General features: G+C 38.2%; 1 long non-coding RNA gene across 6 annotated transcripts in view; it reads right to left on the reverse strand.

Annotated features, from left to right (window-relative positions):
• Positions 1–1,238: 1,238 nt before the first annotated feature.
• Positions 1,239–20,655, reverse strand: part of LOC144284500 (uncharacterized) — a 34,234-nt gene continuing 14,817 nt past the window's right edge. For 2 of the 6 annotated variants that reach the window (XR_013352932.1, XR_013352924.1), the window contains exons 5-6: positions 8,965–9,071; positions 4,438–4,632 (exon numbers count right to left, since the gene is read on the reverse strand). This is a non-coding gene — a long non-coding RNA (uncharacterized LOC144284500). Of the gene's footprint in view, positions 2,136–4,437; positions 4,633–8,964; positions 9,072–20,655 lie in introns of those variants that run through there. The other 4 variants (XR_013352933.1, XR_013352926.1, XR_013352925.1 and 1 more) reach the window with 3 other exon arrangements.

Genomic DNA, 20,655 nt, shown 5'->3' on the forward strand with positions numbered 1-20,655 from the left:
TTGTGCAGCTCCATGAATTTACTAAAAATCATTGAATTGTGAAATTACAATGAGTGGATTATATGATATAGCTATTATACCTTAAAAAAAAAACACAGAGTAAAAGGTAATGTGAATTTAGAAAAAAGAAAGAGAAAGAAGATTTAAAAAAAGAGAGAAAAGTGATTGTGAGCCCTGGTATATTCTTCAAGGATATTAATAGGAAAAACTGATCAGTTATAGGGCCTGGGGTGAGAAGTTTGTAAGCTGTCAGTTTGGGCTCACATAGGGAGATGGCTCCACCTTGAAAAGCCTGTTGTTTTTGTTCTGGAAGCTTCTAGGATGGCCATAGCTTTCGTCTTTACCTCTGGGCTCACACCTCAGGATCGATGGGGTCTCTTCCAGAGTGTAGACTGCAAGCTAGGATCAAATTGGTGGGGACTTCTCCCCTTCCAGATACACAATGTAAAACTAATCATGCAAAAGGCCCCCTCACGCCTCGAGGCTGAGGCCTCACTGCTGCTGCTGGTCTCTTCTTGGGCTCCCAAACCATCAAGAGCTGCACGTTGGAAGATTCTCCCTCTAGTGTGGGTCACCGCTCCCAGGAGATCTTGCTTCAGCAGGGATAGTGTGACTCGCCATCAGAAACCCATTTGAAGCAAATTAGATGTGTTTTCCAGTCTATTCACCCTGATCCAGAGGGAGGAGGACCCCCGGGCAGAGACTGTCATTGAAGATCAGGAGTTTCATCTTGTAGCTCAGCTCCAGCCTGGTGCCTCCATCTCTAAATTGAAGATGCTTATTTGACACCACATCCTATCTCTGAGGCATTATCGCCTGAGGCAGTGGGATTGAAGACTGCACTACTGCTGTGTCATTCGTAAAGATGAAGGAAATATCTGATGCAGCAAACAGCTGATTTCCAAGAAGATCGTGAACATGTTTAGACCTGGTCATCCTGTTTACTCTCCAGGTCATTGGTATTTGAAATTTATTGCATATATTCTGTGAGTCCCTGTGAACAGGAGGGAAGGTTTCATCCGTGGCTTTTAGGAAAGTCGTCCTCTCGAGCAGAGAGCAGCAGTCCTGCCAGGTTGTACCCACACATCTCAGCCGTTTCCAGCCCCTTCAGTGCTACTTGTTGCCATTTAGTCTTGTTGCCTGGAGGAATTCAGAACCGGCCCGCTCTGGGATCAACAACAGAAATATACTCAAAGCTACTCAGATTTTAGTGGATGACAGTAATAGAATATTTATTCCAGAAAATTTCTAGAATGGCAGGAAAATACAGCCACTGTGGAAAATTGGTAGCTTACTTTTTCATATTGCCATATACATCTCCCAGAAGAGAATAAAAAATATATGAACAGAGCAAAATAATCATTCAGTAAGTAAGAAAATCACCAACTGGTATCAGTAATATCATAAGAAACACAACAGAATTTTTCAGAATATACCAATATCCAACAGATGCTTGGGAGGCATCTTAAGAATACGAACATACAATTGCCATGGATTCCAACTGTGATATGATTCCAGGTTCCCAAATTCTCCAGGCCTTGGTAAATAAACAACTGGAAAATATTGAAGCTCACAATTTAGATTTTTCCTTTCAGAAGTCTGGCAATAATGGATTCCCCAAAAATGATTTAAAACATTACTCCTGAAATTTTTCTGCTGGTCATTATTTTCAAAATTGTATACTTCAGGAATAAGCTTTACAAATGTAACCATTAGATATGTAGTGTTGGAGAGAAAAAAAAAATTATTCATTTGACCACTTCCCTGATCACATGCTTTTTTTATTGGGCAGATGATTCTTCATTGTACTATGGACCATACATGTCAGTTATTCAATAATATGTGTATTACAGCATCAAGAGGAGTTATTTTCCTAAGGAAATTTGTTTGTAATAAAGAACAACAGTTGTATTATAAATAACACATGTATTTTTAAAAGACAACCAAGTGACTCTTGTGTCAATAAATAGGAGAAAGCTTATTTGTCCATGAAAGAGTCCTGCATGAACTTGGATTTTTGGGGGGACATCTGATTTCTGGAGCGGAGGGAGGCGCGGACAAGCACAGCAGTAGCGCGGTGGCATCACGACCAAGGGTCAGGGCGAGCCAGGCAGCACCCGGAGTGTGGACTGCAGCTGAATGAAAAAGAGGAAATGTGATGCTAGAGAAGATGGGAGGGGTGGCAAGGAGAGGCCTGGCAGGTGGCCTGCGTCATCGCACTGGGAAGTTCCAAAGACGCAGGGAGTGTTTTCCTTCCACAAGACTGCTCTACCCTGTGAAATATCACTACTGGCTTGAAGGGCTGCTTGGGATGCATTCCAGGTCACAATTGTTATTGTCACCTTCCACGTAAACAGCCGAGGGTCACGAGTGCCTGCACAGGGTTGTCATTTAATGCTCTCGCTATAGAGAAGAAACATTCGCAAGGAAATCCATCGGAAAGGCATAGAGATGGGGGGAGCCCCAAGTGTTTCCCAGCACACATCTCTACGAGAGAGCCTGTGTGCCTCAACTGCCGTAAGCTCAGAATCACCCAGTCTCTGCATAAAGAATATTATTAGAATAGAGCTAATAAATGTTGATTTTGGAAAATTCAAAAATATAACAAAGTAAAAGGGAAAATTTACACGTAATCCTACCGCTCGAAGTAGCCATTAGCATTCTTATGCAATTTGATTTTTTTTATGCAGATACATAAACAAATGTGGGGTTGTGATTATAATGTACACAGGTGTTGTGTCCTCCTCTCTTCGTTTATTCGTATACATTTTCTATGGAGTTGTAAATGCTTGGTAAACATTATTTTTCATAGCTGCCTTACTGAAATCTTCCCAGGCCTGTGTTTTTTTTTCTATCATAAATGATACTGTAATGAAATTTTAGGCATAAATATTTTTCTACAGATTTCAGAATATTTACTTAGGATAGATGCCCAGAAGGAGAATTACTGAGTTAAAGTGGGAAAACATTAAGTTTTCAGGCTCTTCATTTGTGTTTTTGATTTCTTTTCCCTAAATAGTTGCTTGCCCTCCAGCAACACTGGTGTGCTTTTCACTCGACCCTCCAGTAGCACTGTGTATTATCATTCAAGAAGTTACTTGCTCATTTTGTATCCTCTAATTTAAAGATATTAAAGATGAAGCAACAAGGGCAATGAACCAAAAACCACTGCAAATATAGTAAGGTAATAAAACCTAATCTTCTTGGCATGCTTACCATGGACTAAGTGGTTTATGTTCACCTGATTCCCTCACCTCTGGCAGGTGGATGCCGTGTGATGCCTGGTTAACAAGTGAGTAAATGGAGGCACATGGAGGGGAAGTAGCCCAAGTTTAAAAGGCTGGAATGCAAACATCTGGCTTGTTTACTAACCTACGAGATTTATTTATCCTATTTAAAATTGAGTTTTTCATTTCTCTGCTGATTTTAGCTCATTCCAGTTTTGTCTTTTTTCCTTGCATCTTCCCTTGTATTTCCTTGTATCTTTCTCTGTATCCACTCCTTGTTCCTCGATGGTGGATATCTATTCATCCCTTAGAGTTGCCACATGGATTCTCTGTGAGGCTTTCCCTGCACCATCACCATCCTTTTTCTTAACTAATTCTCTCACCTTGGGATGCCTGGGCGGCTCAGCGGTTTAGCGCATGCCTTCAGCCCAGGGTGTGATCCCCAGGCCCAGGATCAAGTCCCGCATCAGGGTCCCTGCATAGAGCCTGCTTCTCCCTCTGCCTGTGTCTCTGCCTCTCTCATTCTCTCTCTCTCTCTCTCTCTCTCTCTCCCTCTCTCTCTCTCTCTCTCTCTCCCCCCTCTCATGAATAAATAAATTAAAAAAAAATGAATTCTCTCACCTCGATGGTTCCAGAGGCTCTCCAAGAGGTAATGTAACTACTTAGGTGGGAGGCGTATCTTTCCCACTAAAGTCTGGGCTTAGCTGGAACAGAGAAACCATGCCACCCATTGTCTGACTTAAGCCCATTCCAATTTTTATCTAATTTTCTGAGCCTGCCCTTTCTTCCTCTTCCTCCTATAGGGGATTCCATTGTTAGGCCTGGTTTCTACCCACAGCATCTGGACGGATGGATGTGTACCAGCTCAGGAATGTTTGCTACCTGTGGCTAGGCTGAGGCCATTCTGTCTCTCCCAGACCTGCCTCTCAATAGGGACACTGCCTTTGCTCTTTCTGCTATTTACATGCTTGTCTCCGACAGTCTATCTAGCAAATCAAAAATCAGAGCAGGAATGATTTTTAAAGTTTCTCCAGGGGGGTTGTCTTTTTCAAGAGGGAGAGACAGTGGGGAGGTGTTGGGGGAGTGGGAGAAGGAGAAGGAGAGAGAAGACTCTTTAGCGGGCTCCATGCTGAGCTTGGAGTCTGATGTGGGGCTGGATCTCATGCCCCTGACTGAGATCATGACCTGAGCCAAATCAAGAGTCCGACGCTTATCCAACTGGACCACCTAAGCGCCCCTGTCCTGGTGGTTTTAATGCAGCAAGAGAGAGGATCTCTCTCTAGATCTATTCGTCTGGTAGCTTAGTCGAAAAAATGCCTGCTTTTGAATCACTGGCCGACATGCTGAAAGCATTCTGATCAGTTTGATGAAAGGCCAATCTTTCCATCTCTCTGCAAATACATACCTGTAAAAGGGAAAAGAAAATTAACAAATTTTTAAAGTATTAGAAATGAACTGATCATGATGATAATAATACCAATAATAATAAATTAGTAATACCAAAATACCAATAATAATACCAGTAATAATGAAAACTAATGTTTATGGACCATTTTATGTGCCAGACACTGTCAATTGCTATGTGTTTCTCCATATCTTTTCATCTAAAGCTGTTCTTAAGATATAGAGGACCATTATTTGCATTTCACAAGTGGAGATCTTAATAGAGACATTAATATGACCAAGGTGACACAGCTGGTAAGAGCAGAACCAGGATTTTATTTTATTTTATTTTATTTTATTTTATTTTATTTTATTTATTTATTTTTTTTGAACCAGGATTTTAAACAGTCAGCCTGCCTCCTAATCCATATAATTAACCATGACAGAATGTAGGGAGGTGGAATTTATGGGAAGAACTTAGACTAAACCTAAATTGCTAATTTTTTTAAGATTTTATTTATTTATTCATGAGAGGCACAGAGAGAAAGAGAGAGAGAGAGAGAGGCAGAGACACAGGCAAAGGGAGAAGCAGGCTCCATGCAGGGAGCCTGATGTGGGACTCAATCCCGGGATTCCAGGATCATGCCCTGGGCCAAAGGCAGGCACTGAACCACTGGGCCATCCAGGGATCCCCTAAATTGCTGATGTTTAGACAGCAAATATAAATAAGAAGCAGAAGATTGGTATAATAAACTTTGTTTCCTATGTCCCTACCCAGAGAAAGAACTCATCTTCTTTTCAAGCACCCATGAAATATTTACAAAATGGATTCAATTCTGACCTCAAAATTAAAATTACACAAGCCATATTTATTGGTGAAAATAAAGTTGAAAATTCACAGATTTTAATATTATAAATAAGTTTACAGTTCTTCCCCAAATCCAATCTCTTACAAAAAGTAAATCCCAAATAATAGTCATAAGTAGAATTATGATTCTATGTAATACAAGAATAGTGGAAGTTCTACATTTAAATACTTTGGTGTGCAGCCGGACAAGTACTTCTTCAGATAGGCAAAACCTTTCTTTAGAGTTTTTTTTTTTTAACAAGAAAGAATTAAAGTAAATAATCACAACACTGAGCTATTTATTCTAAGAAGGTAAGAATAAAGAAAACAAAGCTGCCTTTGGATATGTTAGGCTGTTCAGTGTTTGACCTTCATCCATATCCTTCTAATAGAATGGAATACAAAGGAAATATCATGTGGAATAATACCTAAAACCTAATTATCACACTGTAATATTATATCTTTTGTTTTTCCCTTATTTATGTGACAAGTTATTTCCTTATAGAAGTCACATAAGTGGGCCTGACTCTTAGAAAACCAGGATTATCTGCCATGTTGTATTCTGTGTTCTTTGAAGCGATTATAAATTGTGCTGGATAAATTGTACTTGTAAATCCCAGATTTCAAAGGTAAAAACAGGGATCCCTGGGTGGCGCAGCGGTTTGGCGCCTGCCTTTGGTCCAGGGCGTGATCCCGGAGACCCGGGATGGAATCCCACATCGGGCTCCCGGTGCATGGAGCCTGCTTCTCCCTCTGCCTGTGTCTCTGCCTCCCTCTCTCTCTCTCTGTAACTACATAAATAAATAAAAATTAAAAAAAAAAAGAATGATGGAGCTTTAAAAAAAAAAAAAGAATGATGGAGCTTTTAAAAAAAAAAAAAAAAACAAAGGTAAAAACAACTAATTTATAAGTAGTAAGATCACCCAAGATCACCCATTTCTAAAACTGTCCTGAGTATCCACTTATATTATTTTAAATATACTTATATTAATTTGTGTGTATTTATTTGAATGTGTATATATATATATAAAAGGTGTGTATTCATATTTCATCCATTCTTGGACTGATTTCCTTTTCTCGTCCAAAAAATTCTATTAACTTATAGTGTTTCTAATCACATTTGCAATTATCTTAAGGACCCTAATATAAAGGGTGTCAGGGACTGGCAATTTCATTAATTTCTGCCAGTGTGCAAAAATCATTAATTTACCATTCGCATACTTGAGTAATTGAAATAACCTCTTTCTCTATGCTTGCCAACGTTTTCCCTCCGCTTGAATTCTTTCTATCAATGGCTGCTAGCAATGTTCTTTTCCTTTTCTCATCTGTGATGACCTTTCACTAAAAGTTAACTTTTTCCCGACATTTTCAGGATGTTGCATTAATACCTTTTGGCATTCTGGATTTCATTTCGACTGGGGGGCATCATTTTCCTGATTCTTGTGCTTTAAATTACTGATTACTTTTTTCTGAATGCTCATAGTTTCTACCTTGTATTACAGGTGTGTATGTGTGTGTGCATGTGTGTGAGTGAATGTTTAGTCTCCACTCCAGAAACGTGAGCTCCTGAGACAAGATTCCATGTTTGACTTATTTGAGTGTTCTCTTGGGCCTATATAATATATATGTGTATGTATGTATATATGCATATATACTGTACCATATACAGTACTTTGTACATATTAGCTGCTAAGTAAGCATATTATTTTATTTATTTATTTATTTATTTATTTATTTATTTATTTATTTTAGTAAGAATGTTAAATGAGAAATAAAGGATGTCTTTTATTTTTCGCAAACAACTTCCTCATTCTTATTTTTGCTTTCCTTGACTTATCTGCATATAGCATGCCTAATTCAGGCTTCTTTGTGGAAGATGTGTTCTCTACACTGCCCGACCATTCAGTACCAGAAGGACTACAAATATTATTCCTTGATGAAAGCTAAGTTTTGTTTTGTTTTTTAATTAAAGCCGGGACTTGGTAAAATCAATGGAGGAACATGCAAATTATAATATCTAGTTTTCCAAACAATGAATTTAAACGTCTTTCCTCACCTATTACTTCAGTTTAGGTTTTACAAATTTTTCATCTAGTTTGATACTTATCAGTGATTTTTCTAGAAAGACTTAGCTTTCTAGAAATGTGTGATTTCTTTAGCTTTATGATGTCTTGCTTGATTTGAAAGTATCTTTTTATCCATTGAAGTGGCTATGAGCTGGACTCAGAAATGCCAAAGGAAAATTGGTCTTAAAAAAGTAGAATGAGGGATCCCTGGGTGGCGCAGCAGTTTAGCGCCTGCCTTTGGCCCAGGGCGCGATCCTGGAGGCCCGGGATGGAATCCCACGTCGGGCTCCCGGTGCATGAAGCCTGCTTCTCCCTCTGCCTATGTCTCTGCCTCTCTCTCTCTCTCTCTCTCTCTCTCTGTGTGACTATCATAAATAAATAAAAATTAAAAAAAAAAGTAGAATGAACTAACCCACAAGGCATGTAAAGTCTGATTTTTGTGACATGGTGGTAGCACCCATATATTCACAGGGGCTGAGCATTTGAGTTTTGGATGCACTGATGTGATGCTATAATATGTAATGCCAAAGAATATGACTCTCACAGCCATGTAGTCATGTTTGGGCAAGGCCCATCCAAGTTTCCATCCTTCGAAGAGATGGAAAAATAAGCTTGTTTTATCTCTTTACACTCTGCTTTTTTCTAAGGTTCTTGGAGATTTATCACAAGCCCTGCCTGATTAATGGACAGTTTTAACCATGTTGACATTCTGATATTAGCCTCAGTACTTGGTTACTCGGAAATATTGTGACAACTTTATAGAGAAAGACAGACTATTCTGAGGCAGACATATAACTTCCCTAACCATGGGATCAATCTTTTTTGTAACTTCATGAATTCTTTCTGCTCTAATTCTTCTGTGCGCATCCAACATTGGCCTCTCAAATAAACCTAGTCTAGTGCCCTGGGAATTATTTACTTTTTCATTAAGGCAGCACAGATAGGGAAAGAATTACAGATTACCTTATTGAATTTATTTGAATTTATGTGAAATTCATCTGTATCATTCTGTCTCTTGCCCTTTTTTATTGGTAATTCGAACTGATTCCCAATTCTCTGTTGAACTGTGTGTTATTCAGCTTTCCGTACAAAGTGGAATTTATATACCACTATGCACTTTTCCTTTACGTTTATTCAATGGGTAAGTATCACTTAATCTTGTGCTTACAAAATTAATTTACATGAAGAACATTAAACAGCTCCCTGGGATCTTCCAGTGTTAAGAAAAATTACTTAAATGGGCTCCTTTGGAAAAGGAAAAATTACCTAAAATATCTCATTATTTGTAGGTTCTATTATTGTTCAGCAAATATTCCCTCTCCCTCCTCCTGCCACAGATTGAGTATAACATTAATGCTGGGCTTGAACACATGACTTAGCTAATGAAATATGGGAGGTTATGACAGTATCTATCCCCTAATCCCCTTACATCCCTGCCCACCTTGATGAAGCAACATGTCCCAGCAGAAAGCTGCTCTTCCATCCTGGCTGTAAGTAAGAAGATGGGGGACACTTGTGACCTTGCCTCGCTACCTGGACACAGCTGACCTGCAGACCAATGTGTGAGAAACAATTGTTGGTGGTCATAAGCCACTGAGATCTGAGGCTGCTTCTTTTTTTTTTTAAGATTTTATTTATTTATTTATGAGAGACACCGAGAGACAGGCAGAGACATAGGCAGAGTGAGAAGCAGGCCCCTCATGGGGAGCCTGATGTGGGACTTGATCCTAGAATTCCTGGACCAGGCCCTGAGCCAAAGGCAGATGCTCAACCACTGAACCACCTGGGCATCCCTCTGAGGTTGTTTCTTATGAAGCATGTTCACAGAGAGAATTCAGACTTGTTATGGACCAGCAACTAGCCTGTACCTCCCCTTTTCCACCTTTCCTAATGAAATTATGTATTGCTTTCATCCAGGTCTCGTTTTATCTTTATATGGTGTGTGTGTGTGTGTGTGTGTGTGTGTGTATGTGTGTTTGTGAGTGTATATGTGTGTGCATGTGTGTGTACTCAAAAGAGGATAGCTATAATTTTTCTCTTAGGACATGGGGCTGTAGTTCAAGAGGAACCATATCTGGACTTTCTGTAGAGGCTCATATGACAAGACCCTGGACTTCAAATCCAGTGTGTTTTAGAGTGTTCTCCTCAAGAAGGGTATGAGCTTATTTTGAAAGCAGAAGGAAAATACATCAATATTTGAGACCAAGAGGATGGATTGTGGTAGATTATATTATTATTCAACAAATATTTTTTTCTCCCCATCACGGAACATAAATACTATTGATCCCCACCAGTGATTGGATAAGCCATTTGACCACGTGATTTACTATGAACAGTGGGAATTGGGGGGAATGAATACTGTGCCAGGTCCAAAGGAGGGCTCTAAGAAGCACTCAAAGGTTCAACCAGTCTTCTTGCACTTCAGGTCTCCATATAATAATAGTGCACTCTGGATAGAAGCACTTTAATTTTAGTGCTATGGATGAGAAAGCCTGTCAAGTAGACCTAACCCAACAGAACGCCATAGCCAACTCACAGAACTGTGAGTGAGAAAAAAAAAAGTGTTTGTTCTTGCAATCAACTGAGACTGAGATGTTTTTCTATGCAGTACTATTGCAGCAAATGCTGCCTGCATAAACTTTTGATAAGAGAAGGGCTAATGCCCACACGTAGTTAGCATTTGAACTAACCACATATCTGTCCAGACAGCATTATGTAGAAAATACCAAATTCAAAGAAGTAGTATTCTGGAAAGTTTTAAATAAATTAAGAATGAAGAGACAAGTTCTAAACAAATTCTGCTATTCACCCTTCATGAGGGATGCTGCCAGAATTCTGACTGAAGTCCATTGGTAATTCTTCCCTTTATATAATGTGCAATGGAATGTTGAGTCCACCAACCTCACAGGGCGATGGGCACCAGGCCAGGTAGAGGCAACCTGCATTTCCAGCATATTTCTTCTAGTAGATCCAAAGCAATCATAACTCATGGCTTTGTAAACATAATACTGTTGGGATATGCACCAGGCTGTTTTGTGAAAAATGACCACAAACTTCTTTTTCTAGGATATTTAACTCTAGGCTCAACCTAATCCTTCACTGTAACCATTTATATCTCAATACATAAAATCTATCTAAGCATGTGTCTTATTGATATAATTCACTACAAACTAAATATATGCCAAAAGCTCATTGTTTGTCTTAAATTTCACATTATTATCTTTGGTACAGTTATTGAATTAAACTGTCAACACCTAAAAATGTTTAAAAGAAGCAAAAGTTTAAGAATGCATGAGGTCTATGAATATGAGCGTGCTCTGGCTGTGATATCCGTCACTGATTGATTGCCAAGGTTGATTTGGCTGATCTGGCTAGCTAGCAGGGTGCTCTCTCTCCTGCTCTCATCACTCCCTGTGCGTCCCTCCTGAAATTGTGCCCTCAGTGGAAGAGGGTGACCTTCCTCCATGGAGAAGGACCTTTCTTCCATCAAGTGTACATGAATACCTGTGTTCCCCAGTTAGAATCTCCAAACAAGCTCTCAAGAATACATGCGCCCTAAATGATTATTTTATAATATAAATACATAATATATATAGTCCTCAACTTACTATCCTTTGACTTCCGATGGTGTGAAAATAATCCCCATTCAGTAGAAACTGTACTTGGAATTGTTAATGTAGACCCTTTCTTGGGCTGGCAATATGCAGGATGTCTCTCTTTCATGATGCGGGGTAGTGGGTGGCATAGCTCCCAGTCAACCACACTATCACAAGGGTGAACAACCCACACATATAAAATCATTCTGTAGCTGTACAGTCATTCTGTTTCTCTCATTCAGTAGAGTGTTCAATAAATTGCATGAGATATTCAACACTTAATTTTAAAATAGGCTTTGTGTTAGATGATTTTGCCCAACTGTAAGCTAAATATAACTCTTATGGGCATGTTTAAGGTAGGCTAGGGATGCCTGGGTGGCCCAGCAGTTGAGCGTCTGCCTTTTTGGCTCAGGGAGTGATCCCAGTCCAGGAACCAAGTCCCGCATTGGGCTCACTGAGAGGAGTCTGCTTCTCCCTTTGTCTACGTCTCTGCTTCTCTCTGTGTCTCTCATGAATAAATAAATAAAATCTTAAAAAAAAAAAGGTAGGCTAGGCTAACCTATAATGGTCAGTAGGTTAAATGTAATAAATGCATTTTCAACCTGTGACCTTTTCCATTTATGATGGGTTTTTTGGGTGTTACTCTATTGTAAGTCAAAGAAGATTTGTGTGTGTGGGGTGTGTGTGTGTGTGTGTGTGTGTAACTGTTTCTCAAAAGGGAACATGAAGAATATACAAATTCCAATAATAACAGCAGTCTGGGTTTAATCTCAGAATAAAGGTGGAAAATACTGAAAAGGAATTGAAGAAGGAAAAGAAGCAAATTAATTCCTTATCTCATATAAGCAAAGAATCAAGTATAATTTTTGTTAAATTTGATAACATAGGCTCGAACATGTGTGGTGAGGTTCCCTGAATCTTCCCACTCCATCTCAACCCCATGCACAAAAAGCATACATAATGATCAATAAATGAACACAGCTATTGAACTGTGTGAATTATTTTTTCTATACTCGCAGAATCCCAAGACTTGAGCCCAACCCAAACACATTGTAGAAGAGGGAGTACATAAGTAGCATATGCAACCTGACCAGGTTCAAGGAAGAAAATAGAGAGAAAAGATGAGGGGGATCCCTGGGTGGCTCAGCGGTTTGGCGCCTGCCTTTGGTCCAGGGCGTGATCCTGGAGCCCTGGGATCGAGTCCCGCATCGGGCTCCCGGCATGGAGCCTGCTTCTCCCTCTGCCTGTGTCTCTGCCTCTCTTTCTCTCTCTGTGTCTATCATGAATAAGTAAATAAAATCTTTAAAAAAAATAAAAAATAAATTAAAAAAAAGAGAGAGAAGAGATGATCATGATTGGAAGACTTTCAAAGATAGGAGTCCTGTGGAAAGAAAGTCATTCAAGCAGAATTTTTAAAAATGTTGGTTCTTATGGTTGCAGTGTAACATGTTCTTCAGTAAAATCCAATTCCTTATCAAAATACTTCTGGGGCAATGGCCATACTTTTGAGATGATATTCAGGTGAGACAACAAAAGTAGGCACAGAAACATTTATGTTACTTGTCTTTAAGTTAAAGAAAATTACTAATAAAATTAAAAGTAAGGTATTCAGAAAAAAATTAATATCTAGTCATATGAGGCAGAGAATAAGACAAAATATTAAGGAAGCATAAAAAATAAGATTACAGAAATAAGTCCTATTATGTCACTTATGACAGCAACTAATAAACAGGTTAAAATATGAAGATACTTGAAGTGATTTACGAAAACAAAATAAACTAAAAAGTGACAGAAAAAGCATGAACAAGATGGTATACACAAAATATCAAACAAAATAGGAGTTAATGATAAAGAATCCAAGACACAGAACATAAAATGGACAAGGAGCCATTTTGTAAGGCTATTATGCACAGTCTACAAAGTCATATACTGTATATCATCAAATATGTAAATAAAATCAAATGTAATCAAATATGTAAATAAAAATATTGAAAATGAAGGGAACACAAGAATAATACTGATAATAAAACTAATGTTTATTGAGCATATTATGTGTCAGACACTGTGCCAACTACTGTATCACCACTACCTCCACCTCATGAAATAGGAGATTATAGTTTGTTTTGCAAATGAGACACTAAATGTTAAGGCCATAAACTATGTTGAGTAAAGTGACAGAGCTGAGGTAGATAGATAAGCAGAGATGATAGGTAAATAGATAAATATAGAAATAGGCCTGGGGGAACCTGGGTGGCTCAGTTGGTTGAGTGTCTGCCTTCAACTCAGATAGTGATCCCGCAGTCCTGGGATCGAGTCCTGTATCAGCTCCCCACAGGAAGCCTGCTTCTCCCTGTGCCTGTGTCTCTGCCTCTCTCTCTCTCTCTCTATCTCTGTGTCACTCATGAATAAATAAAATCTTTTTTTTTAAGAAATAGGCCTGCGTATATATTGTAGATGTGTATATGAGCAAATACGCAAAAATACTAAAATATACTAGCAAGTTGAAGGGGGACTGAGGTACATTAAGACTTGGTTGACTCGGGGATCCCTGGGTGGCTTAGCAGTTTGGCGCCTGCCTTCGGCTCAGGGTGTGATCCTGGAGTCTGGGGATCGAGTCCTGCATCGGGCTCCCGGTATGGAGCCTGCTTCTCCCCCTACCTGTGTCTCTGTCTCTCCGTCTCTCTGTGTGTCTTTCATGAATAAATAAATAAAATCTTAAAAAAAAAAAAAAGGACTTGGTTGGCTCTGGAATGCTCTTCCTCACCTTTCAGTAGTTTAGCAAAAAGCCAGCTTAGCAAGTGTGGGTGCTTCAGTGAAAGATCAGGGGCCCTCTGGTTAATTCCCAAGGCTGGGCTCCAAAGGCTCTCCTTTTCTTACAGAGCCTCCTACCCTCACCTGCAAGGTCCCTCTGTTGCATAGGTCACTGAGCATGTTCTATCCCTTCTAACCACCCCCACCCCCCCTGTAAATTGGTAAAGGAACCAGCAGTGGAGATCCTCCATTGATGTGTCCTGCTGTATCATACCAAGGTAGGATAAGAGAGTCAAGGTGATGGTGGCTGTTCTGCAACTTTTCTGATTCTAAGTGTCCATTCAACATTACCAGTGCCAGTCCACACTCCTTTGTGTGACAAAAATTTAATATATTGTCTACCATAACCCCAGAGAATTTATCGTAGAAATGTGAAGATGTTTTGTGTTTAAAAATACATTTTAGGGGTACCTGGTTGGCTCAGTTGGTTAAGTGTCTGACTTTTGTTTCGGCTTAGGTCATGATCTCGAGATTGTGAGATCGAGCCCCACATTGGACTCCAGGCTCAGTAAGGAGTCTGCTTGAGTTTTTCTCCCTCTGTTCCTTCCCCTGCTTGTGTGTGTGTACTCCATCTTTCTCTCTCAAAAATAAATAAACAAATCTTTAAAAAAAAAAGAAAAATATTTTTTAAATTCCTTTAATAGGTTGAGGAAAACAATAATCTCAAGGGATGGCAAATTGCATTTGATAAAATTCAAAGCCTGTAAAAGATCAGGAACCAGTGAATATTTTCTTACTACAATAAAAGAAATCATTTAGGAACCACAAATCAAAAATTTCAAAAAAAAAAAAAAAAAAAAGACCTGCCAGTCAACATCCTAATAATGGAATGTGGATGATTTCCCTTTAAAATAGGTAATAGGGGATCCCTGGGTGGCTCAGTGGTTTAGCTCCTGCCTTTGGCCCAAGGAGCGATCCTGGAGTCCCAGGGTCGAGTCTCATCGGGCTCCCGGCATGGAGCCTGCTTCTCCGTCTGCCTGTGTCTCTGCCTCTTTCTCTCTCTGTGTCTATCATGAATAAATAAATAAATCTAAAAAAAAAAATAAAAAATAAATAGAATGGGTAATAATGCAAAGATTTTCATGTTTTTTTTTTTTTAAAGAAAAACACTGTTTTTCACATTATTTGTTGTTCACATTACTTAAGCTTGTTTGGGAGATTCTAGTCAATCTATATGGAACAGAATAAAATAAAATATAAAGCAGAAATGTAAAATTACGAGTATTTGCTAATTACATAATTTTGTGAAAAATTCTGATTTCAAGTTCTTTAATTCAGCCTTGACTAAAATTAAAGGAAAAATCAGAGGCCACACAATTTTTGAGAGTTGAGTCTTTCAGAGATTAATATACTTTGGCTTTCACATCCCAGTGTTTCAGAGTATAAAGCACTCGAGCTTGCTATTACATTTCATAATATAGACAAGAAGAGCTAGAAAAGATTTAGACATGGTTACTTGGAAGACGCTAAACCATATAAAAATGAGGGATGTTGGGGTGAAGATCCTTCCGAGCAGACTTTTATTTATTCTGTATCTTGTCATCAGAATACTGAAGCATGACTAGTTTGTTTGCAAGAAGCTCTCCTCTGTGAATTTACTTGAAATTCAATGAAATAATTACCATATTACAAGACTATAATATTTGTTTGTTTGCAATAGGAAACTGCTGTCTTTTCTTTTTTATTATATATGTCACATGAAGTCAAATTTTTAATGATTAACATACACTTTAGCTTCAATGATCTTGTTATAAGTACTAATTAATTCAACGAATTCATTAATTTAACTAGTAGAAGTCTTGCATCAATTATAGAACAAGAAAACTAATATTGATTTTAGAGGAAACATTTTAAAACATTTTAAACATTTAAAAAATGCAGAGTAGAATCTTTAAAAATTGCTTAAAATCCTTAAAACTGATAAGATTTCTAAAAGTCGGGCATATAAAGTCAAGTACATTTTTAAAGTATTTCCTATATACCAGATGTATCCATTAAAAATTTATTTTAAAATTCTTAAATATTAAATAGTTGTCAAAATATTATATAACTAGAATAAATTTTAAAAATATTTATGCAAGAACTAATAAAACTTAAAGGTTTTATTGATGGAAACAAAAGGAGAATTGAGTAAATGGAGAGGCAAAACATGGTCTTACATTGGTAAATTTAGATAATTTCAAAATTGTCTCAGATTAATTTTTCAATGGAAATCCCAATATTTGTTTTTTCTTCTGAAATTTGACAATGTAGAGTAATAAAGTGACATAAGTACCCAAGAAAGTACTTGTATAAAGTATATCCATAAGATATGGATATACTTTAGAAAACTATAATTATTAAAATGATCCCTTTCTAGAACAAAAATCATCAGATGGATCATTAGAGTAGAATAAAAGGCATGGGAACCGCTCATAAGATCACTGTCTGATAAAGAAATAATTTCAGATTACTAGATTTTAAGGAAATAGATGCTGCTAGGACAAATAATTAACCATATAGAAGAAAGTAAAAATCCCAGTATGTCAAGAAAAATTAGTAGGTAGATTAAAATTCTATCTGTGAAATGTTGTATGTTTCACATATATGTGAAAAAGAAAACGTAGAATCAAAAAAAAGCAAAAACCATTTGTGTATGTTATTTTAGAACAAGGATTTTCTGAGCATAAGGCAATGGATAAAATTTGACCACATGAAGACAAAAATGGGAGTCTCAAAAACTGAAAAGAAAAGGTAAAAAATATAGGCAACAAGTATGGCATTTAATATGCTTTTACAATGAAGTTGTTCAAATAAAAAAGGAAATACCCCAAAAATGTAGAAAGAAGTTTTCACGTATCTCAAGCTGCTAATAAACATAATAAAAATACTCAACTTCAGGGGTACCTGGGTGGCTCAGTCAGTTAAGTATCCACATCCCACTCAAGTCATGATCCCGAGGTCCTGAGACCGAGTCCCCCTTGGGCTCCCTGCTCAGTGGGGAGCCTGGTTCTCCCTCTCTCTCTTTACCCCTTCCCTCTGCTCATGCTTTCTCTCTCAAATAAATAAATGAAATCTTAAAAAAATACTCAACTTCAATATCAAACCAAAAATACAAACTAAAACAAAAATTAGATCCTATCTTTCTTTTATCAAGGTTTTTCAGATTTGAAAATGCCACCTACTACAAGGGTGCCTTGGAAAAGGCGCTTGCTCAGGGGGCTGCTGCCAACAGGAAAAATCCACATAGACTTCCAGGAAATACATTGCTAAACCTAACAAAAGATGAAAACAAAATCACATCCTTTCATTCAATGGTTTCAGCTTGAATAATTAAAGCGAAATACAGTCAAATATGTGGAAATGATCTATGCATCAAGTCATTGCAGCATTGTTTATAATGGTAGGAGTAAATAAATTAGTGGGCGCATATTAGAATGGTCAAATCAGTCAAGGTCTCTCCAGACTATTGGCTATCATAAAACTATTGACAATTATTTTAAAAATTTGACCTAGTTCTGCAGTCATAACATGTGCAAGATACAAAACTGTATAAAGAGCTTAATGACATATATACAATCCCTATTTATCATCACACTATCCTGAAAACAAAATATTGATAATGTTTATTACTGGGAGGTAGAATTATTGTACTTTTATTTACTTATCTTGATTTCCAAGCCCTCCAATAAAGTACTTTGTAGTGGGTGGGCAGAGTTTCTCAGGACTACTTAGAAGTATGAAAATCAAACAGAATAAATTTTATTGTCTTTCAGTCACACGCTCACTTCTAATATTTCTTTATTACCACATCTTCTTCCTTACAAGCTCCCTTTTCTACTGGATCATTGAGGAACTTAACTTTGTCAATAAACGCTATCTCAGTGTTTTCTTTCATTTCTTTTAGAGATTTATTGATTTATTTGAGAGAGAGGGAGAGAGAGTGCGCACAAGCAGGAGGGACAGGGCGAGGGAGAGAGAATCTCAATCTCAATCTCATTGAGATCATGACCTGAGCCAAAACCAAGAGTCAGAGGCTCAATTGACTGCACCACCCAGGTGCCCTTTAGTGTCTTCTTTTTTAAAAAATAATTTCCTTTTCAGTTCTGTTGAACATTTTCAGTGGTTGCTGTTAGGTTAATGTTCAAGTATTCAGAGCTGAACCTACGTCTTTCTCCTTCCCAAGATGAGTCTTGGTGTACCGGGAAGGATCTTGTGCCCTCAGGAGGATGGAGAAGGGCCTTTGTACCTTCAGTCAAGTCTAGACTTATTATCTCGGAAGTGATGATGAGGTGAGTCTCTGTCAATAACAGCCAGTTTCTGGAAGATGATGGCTCATCTAAGATCTCAGCTCTTCCTGCTGACTTCTGCTAATATGGCCTGCTGCTGGTAAACACATGGGCTGCTCTCTCCTCATTGGTTGGAGCACTGCTTTAGTTATATATAACCTGAAAATCAGCTCAGATTTGCCATATGGCACCATTTCCTTAGCTGCAGCATCTCTCCTTTGTCCTTACAACAGAGATGCACACCCCTCTTCTAAGATAACCGGTATCATCAGCCACTTTTCACATCCCTTCACAAAGCAAAACAGAACTTTCCAGATGGTTTCCAGACTATGCAGGAGCCCAGCAAGTCTCTGAACAGATCAATTCCAGCCCTTTTTGCTGAAATTTGTCATAGAGTTTATTTTACTATTTGTTAGGTGAGTGTAGGATCCATGTGGAGAAAAGGTCTAATCCTCAAATCCCAAATGGGCAGGTGGAATTCAGAAAAAATAGAGAACACTTTAAGAGAATATAAATTCACCTCATATCAATGAGAATGGTGAAAATTAACAAGCCAGGAAATAACAAATGTTGGAGAGGATGTGGAGAAAGGGGAACCCTCTTGCACTGTTGGTGGGAATGTGAACTGGTGCAGCCACTCTGGAAAACTGTGTGGAGGTTCCTCAAAGAGTTAAAAATAGACCTGCCCTACGACCTAGCAATTGCGCTGCTGGGGATTTACCCCAAAGATACAGATGCAGTGAAATGGCAGGACACCTGCACCCCGATGTTTTTATAGCAGCAATGTCCACAATAGCCAAACTGTGGAAGGAGCCTCAGTGTCCATCGATAGATGAATGGATAAAGAAGCTGTGGTCTATGTATAAAATGGAATATTACTCAGCCATCAGAAAGGACGGATCCCACAATTTTCTTTGACATGGATGGAACTGGAGGGTATTATGCTGAGTGAAGTTAAGTCAATCAGAGAAGGACAATCATATGGTTTCACTCATACGGGGACTATAAAAAATAGTGAAACAGATCATAGGGGAAAGGAGAGAAAATGAGTGGGAAAAATCAGAGAGAGTGACAAAACGTGAGAGACTCCTAACTCTGGGAAACGAACAAGGGGTAGTGGAAGGGGAGGTGGGCAGGGGGATGGGGTACTGGGTGACGGGCACTGAGGGGGGCACTTGACGGGATGAGCACTGGGTGTTATACTATAAGCTGGCAAATCGAACTCCAATAAAGGAATATGCAAAAAAATAAAAAAATTGAAAAAGAGAATATAAATTGCCCAACATTTCATAAATATAATAATACCCATTATACTTTAATGTGGGGATACTGTTACTTCTGCTCCTGTTTAAATTGCATGGGGAGTTAATCTCTTTATAGACCAGCATGAAAACAGTGTGTTTACTGGAATATCTAAACTCAAAATTTAGCTGTCCAGGTACAAAATTCTATGAGAAGCACACTCAGAGAGAGTGATCAACTTGTCCTGGTTTGCCTGGGACTTCACTGGTTCTCACAACATGAACCCCTACAGAACCAGGCAGCCCAGGATGGTTTGTTACATTGCTTTCTGCCTATATTTGAATATCCATTCAGCAACCTAGTAAAGGTAATTTCATGGTCTATGTTTCAAGCTTGGAATCTAGAATATTGACAACACATTCCCATCAACACCTTCTCAAAAAGTTCAGAATGAATTCCTCTCTCCCTTCCATGGACAGTAAAAAGGGAACAAAAGGCCCTTGGCCTTTGATGGGCAAAATTTAAGATTGCATAGAACTAGAGTCTTCAGTGCTTGAGGATCACCACCTGAAACTGACATTGGAGATTTATTAATATACCATAGATTTGGCTGACTTTCATAAGGCTTTATTTTCAACTTAATTTTCCAATTTTATTGAAGTACAGTTGACAAAACTATAATATATTCAAATTATACAACATGTTGATTTGATGTAGATATAACCAAGCATTAACATTTTAATAAAAATTTAAACATACGTTTCTTTTATTATCTGCCTCTTTTTGAAAAGACGGGTAGGAGAGAGTGTTGTGAACTCCTAGTTGCTAGGAGGCAATGTGGTATAATGGAAGAAATATATCAGCTTTAGGCGAAATATTCCTATTCTTATCCCACTTGCAATCTTTTGATATTTTCTGTGTGATATTTAAGAGTTGTCAATCTCTTAGGACATAATTTATTTCATCTATAAAATGTCTCCTGTAGCTTACTGTGAATAGATACTAAGAAACTAAAAATAATATACGTAAACTGCCTAGCTCAGTGCCTGGCAAATACTCCACACTTAACAAAAGTGTGGCCCTTTGTTTGCAATGTTGAATTCTTGTTTAGGTTTTGGTAATTCTCTTCCAAATTTCACTCAAGGCAAGGTCTGTACCTTCAACATACTTTAGAAGCAAACTCAACACCTGTTCAAGTGCTGGGTATTCAGTAAA

The sequence above is a fragment of the Canis aureus genome, chromosome 15 (genome assembly GCF_053574225.1).
Source record: "Canis aureus isolate CA01 chromosome 15, VMU_Caureus_v.1.0, whole genome shotgun sequence".
NCBI classification, from domain to species: Eukaryota; Metazoa; Chordata; class Mammalia; order Carnivora; family Canidae; genus Canis; species Canis aureus.